Raw genomic sequence first — 5,673 nt, 5'->3', positions numbered from 1 at the left:
ATTGGGTCTGAAATTATATTAGCTTGTCTCTCAATGAAAGAGACCAGATTGACTGTTCTGACTCTACTAGTACATTGCAGCTCACACGCCTTCACGCACCACTTTTCTGAGCTTATATGGGAGCTTAAGAACAATGTTCCTCATATTAGAAACTGTATCCAATTCTTCCATGTACTCCAGTTCCATGACATTGCAACAGGTTCTAAGGAACAGTGCAAAGTCCCATAAAGCCTTTGCATCCTCAGATTTGATAGTAGGCCAACCAAGGGCTTTCTCCATATAGGCACAAGAAATTCTGTATTAATTTCCAAAGTGCTCCTTCAATAATGTCTTTGCTTTATGATAGCCTCTGTTTGGATTCATATGTTGACAGCTTCTAGCAAGCTCCTGAACTTGTCCTCTGGTGTATTGAATAAGAAAATGTAACCGGTCTTGGTTATCGTCTGTTTTTCTTTCAATCATGTGTTCAAAACAATGGATGAAAGATTTATACTGCAGAATGTCTCCATAAAAAACCGAGAGGTTTCCTTTTGGTAAAATAGAAAGAATCTGTTGTTTTACAAGAATGTTTGTCAATTCATTCTGCTTTTTAAGTATGCTAGAAAGATTTACAGACTCCTGATGGGGGCTTATTAGAAGAGTGCTTTTGTCCCTTGCCTGAGATGTATGTTGAGTGGCCTGTGTGAAAGTACTCTGGAGAGTGCTATGCTGAGACTGTGGTTGGACAGTGCTGCTAGTATGAGCAGAAGGCTTAGAGGTATCTGCACTAAGCAAGACAGGAAACTGTACTTGAACACCCTGTTTAGGCCGTATATCTGGTCCACTTATGCCAATCAACAATGATGGTTTCTCCAGTGTTGCATCATAATATGCATTCATTACATCTGATTGTATTTCATTTGCTGTACAATTCCCACCAACAAAAGTTTCCGCATTTTTGGGTCCCGTTTGGGTCCTAACCCCCCACGCACGCACCCTGACAGTTACCTTAGTTAAGTCAGCTTCAAACAAGGCAGCTAACTAACGTTCACCGGTTTAAATTACGGTAGACCATCTAATCTGAGGAACTGTTCTTAATTTACATCAGGAGCAACAAGGTAAATATTTTTAACCTTTAAGTGTATTTTCTCTGGCATTATAAATAGCTTGTTTTATATGAGTTTAATATATTAATTCAGCACTGAGAGTTTGGCACTTCAGGGTTCCCCACAAATATAACCACAACAGCCATAAACACTCAGCCCTTAAAAACACTAATTTCTGTACATTCTGAACCCATTTCAACAGACAGAATTCATAAACAACTTCACACGTCCACACAATAAAGCCCTAAACTAAGGGGATTTTGCGTTTTCTCCTCCTTCTCCTCCTCCTTCTTCCTGCCGCCTAGCCTACAAACAAAATGTCTCCCCATTGGACATTTTACCAACACCAGCCAATCCTTCGCCTACACGATCCAATCAAAATCTCATATACACATGCAAAATAGACATATCTTTTTACTCTAAAACATTTCCTGTCTCAACAGCTAATTCCTTTGGCTGAGTGGTCAATGTCATGGTCTATGGATCGCAGGTTCCCTGGTTCAAGCCCTGCCGGAAGCAAGTTTCTGAACTGTGCTTTTTTGCTCACTAATATTTTTCTATTACTTATCAACAATTGCTTTTGGACCACATCTACCCAGCTTTACTGAACGTAGACACTGCATTATGATGTACCATCTGCACGTTCACTTAACCGGCTACAATATCTTCTGTAAAACCACGGACAAGTTTGACCGAAAGATTTCACGCATTGAACAGCTATGTCATGGTGGCGCACTGCCAAAGTTACAGAGTATAAAGGTTGGAACACAACCAGAGAGTCAGTTAGAAGGGAGGACACCAAAATCAGATGCCCTCCTTATCTCTAGATTGCACTGTTTGAAACAGTGCCTGTTTGTACACAGTAGCACAGAGACAATAAGAACACAGGGCTGTTTGTACACAGTAGCACAGAGAGAATAAGGAGACAGTGCTGTCTGTACACAGTTACACAGGAAGAATAAGGACACAGTGCTGTTTGTACACAGTAGCACAGAGAGAATAACACAGTGCTGTTTGTACAGTAGCACAGAGAGGACGGACTAAACAGTGCAGGTATACACACTTTATTGATGTCTGGGGTTGCGCTGTGTTATAGCTTGTGCTGCACGCACACCCAGTGCTGTCAGAAAAAAGAGGCCAATCAATCCTCCGGCCACTGATAGCATGATCTGGGCTCCAGGCCCTGCAAGGAGTGAGAAAATAAACCAATCACACAACACATTCTAATCCATTCTACTACAATCACACAACACATTATAATTCATTCTACTACAATCACACAACACATTATAATTCATTCTACTACAATCACACAGCACAATCACACAGCACATTCTAATTCATTCTACTACAATCACACAACACATTCTAATTTGTTCTACTACAATCACACAACACATTCTAATTAATTCTACTACAATCACACAACACATCCTGATTTATTCTACTACAATCACACAACACATTCTGATCCATTCTACTACAATCACACAACACATTCTAATTTGTTCCACTACAATCACACAACGCATTCTAATTCATTCTACTACAATCACACAACGCATTCTAATTTATTCTACTACAATCACACAACGCATTCTAATTAATTCTACTACAATCACACAACGCATTCTGATTTATTCTACTACAATCACACAACACATTCTGATTTATTCTACTACAATCACACAACACATTCTAATTCAGTCTGGAACAGTCTAAGCAACAATCAATCACAACACACATTCAAATTCAGTCTAGAACAGAGTAAACAACAATCAGTCACACAACACATTCTAATTAAGTCTAGCACACTCTAAACAACAATCAATCACAACACAGATTCTACCAGCCCCCCCAGCAATTTAAAGCCAAAATGACATTTCCCTTACGCGTTACCAACACCAGCTGATTCACTCCACTACAGCTGTAAATTAAAATATAATTCTAATTGTACCGCCACTGTGATTCACTGAAACTGGTTCATGTAAACGAGTCATGCAAAAATAAACAAATAAACAATTAAATAAATAAACAAACAAATATGTACTCACCCAAAGAAGAAGAAAGCTGCAGTGCTATCAGTAATGAGAGAATAAACGCGGAGGCAAACCTGCAAATGTACAGATGTAGATTGCATTAGTGGAGCGCGTATTACGAGGACGTATTTATTTAATATATAAACCCACAGAAAATTAGCATATGTACATTTTCAGAGAATAGTTGAACTACTGTCCCTCTGTGAGAAAGCGATATGAGCGAAACGAAACAAAACATTCAGCTGTCGATATCATTTCGCAACACATTAGACCTACTAATACTGATATTGGGCGTATACTCTGCAAACCCTTTGATTCTAAAATCAGACCGAGTAATTAGACAATTAGCTACACCTTTCAATTAAAATATTGTCCACCCTTTTCACTCAGTTAAAAAAGTAAGATGAGTGAAACGACAATTCGTCAGAATCTCTGTGTTAAGCCGGGCACCCACCGCACGCGTATCGGCCGCGAGCGCACTACGCGCGTATTACGCGCGTAACTGAAGCGTAGTTGAAGTACTGTTATTACAACGGCAGCGGGCGACGTCGTCTCCACCAGATGCGAACGCGTCGCGTACCGGCTGCGAAGCTCGCGCGACACAAGCGAACTGAAGCGTAGTTTTTCGCTTCAGTTCTATTTTTTCGGCTTGTCGCGCGTCACGATGGCCTGTTTATACACAGAAATATGCTCTAAAATGCTAGGTATACATGCTCTGATTTATATTTCATCCTTATATTACTGGGGGTGTGTCCCTAGTTACCTCCCAGATATTTTATAAGCACCAAAAAAAAAATACAAGCCTTTTCGTTTTGTAAAAATAAATAAATAAATAACTGGAACCTGGGGAAAAGGCAAACTTAGTTTCGCTGTCTTATTTTGCGGAGGGGGTGGGGTAAATTTGAAAATACACCACAGAAAGACGTAGCCTATCGCACTTGTACTTCAAAGCTTCCGGTGTTCATGGCGTTGTGGTGTTCATATCTCTTCAAGATTAAACTGTTACTGTCTTTTTCATGATTAGCTGATTTTACTAAATATGATCCTATAAATGTTTTGACGTGAATGACAAGACAACACGGGAATTCCAATGGTTGATTACGGATTATTTATTATTATTATGATCATTACATATTCTTCATGAAATTGGCACGCTTGTTAACCAAGCAAATAAATTAATACAGTTTGAGATTGATTGTTATGCAGGCTACGTTGCGATTTAAGTTTATGGTAATTCTTGAAAGCGTTTACTTTCTCACGTATTTACGAGTTAACGAAATATTACCAAATTAACAAACTGAAAAAGGTCTCTCACCAAAGTATTCACTTAACCCATAATCAACAGTCCTGAACAAACATGAAATACACGATGTAATCCCACTGTAGACTGCGAGAGCTACTAGGAATATATAGCTTTTACGCAAGCCTTTGCGCGACACAAACGGAACCAGTGGAGACACCCTACGCGCCGCGTCGTGCTGCTTCGCCGTGCTGTTTACGCGACGCATACGCGACGCGTGCGGTGGGTGCCCGGCTTCACACACAGATGCGCATGCGTGCGCCCACAAAAAATGCACAGAAATGCGCACAAACAAGTTTCAAGTTTAATTGTCATTCCCACATACATAGTATACGGGACAGAAATGTCGTTCCTCACGGTTCAAGGTGCTAACACAAAATACAACACAGTCTCGAAACATAAAAACAGAATAAACGCAGTGATAAATATAAATAATGCAGTATGTGTAATTATAAGAACTATAAGAATATAGGTAATATAAATACTGCCTAACCAGTGGCCTCAGTGGTAATTATACATAGTATAAATCGGAGGGACAGTGGTGATGATGGCCCGGAATAAAGGGTCGGTACAGGGTAGTCATAAAATGTCCATTACAGGGGCAGAGAGGTGTAATCCAGGTGTGCACACACACAGATGTGCCCCCACACACACGCACGAACCCACACACACACACACTCTCTCTTGCACTTCTATGAAGATGTGGGATAGGGCAGAAAATTAACTGTCAGGGAGGAAAAATAATCAGTGACAACAATCGTAACTACAGAACCCTTTTAAAATACTCCAGATATTACAACCATTTTGACCACACGCCATTATTTAGAGCAATTTCACACTATATTTGGTATTTTTACATAGTATCAATTTATACAGCTGTCTACATATTGAAGCAATTCAGGTGAATTATTCTGCTTACGGTATAACAGCCGTGTCCTACCTGGAAATCGAACCTGAAACCTTTAGAATGCAAGCACAGTTCCTCAACCAGCAAGTTCCTCACACATACAAAGAACTGTCAGCAGGTCATTAATTCAAATGGTGTAGGTCATATTTTTTAGACTGAAGTGTTTTTTAATGGGCTATTGTACACAAGAGACCTACTAATTGTTTGTACATTGGCAGAGGATCTATAGGGCTAGATAACATTAATTTAGAAATGTGGGCAGCTACAATAGTTAAAAAGTACTTATCAGTACAGGCGCAACAGTGAACGTGAACCATTTTTATTTAAAGAAAATCGATATAC

The 5,673-nt window shown here is 39.6% G+C and overlaps 1 long non-coding RNA gene across 1 annotated transcript; it reads right to left on the bottom strand.

Annotated features, from left to right (window-relative positions):
- Window positions 1-2,133: 2,133 nt before the first annotated feature.
- LOC135246190 (uncharacterized) lies at window positions 2,134-3,451 on the bottom strand. The gene is made up of 3 exons (XR_010327541.1): window positions 3,294-3,451; window positions 3,140-3,198; window positions 2,134-2,268 (listed from the first exon to the last, which is right to left on the bottom strand). It is a non-coding gene; the product is annotated as an uncharacterized LOC135246190 (long non-coding RNA).
- Between the last annotated feature and the right edge of the window lie 2,222 nt (window positions 3,452-5,673).

The sequence above is a fragment of the Anguilla rostrata genome, unplaced genomic scaffold (genome assembly GCF_018555375.3).
Source record: "Anguilla rostrata isolate EN2019 unplaced genomic scaffold, ASM1855537v3 scaf0047, whole genome shotgun sequence".
NCBI classification, from domain to species: domain Eukaryota; kingdom Metazoa; phylum Chordata; class Actinopteri; order Anguilliformes; family Anguillidae; genus Anguilla; species Anguilla rostrata.
This window is presented reverse-complemented; position numbering and strand designations above follow the sequence as displayed.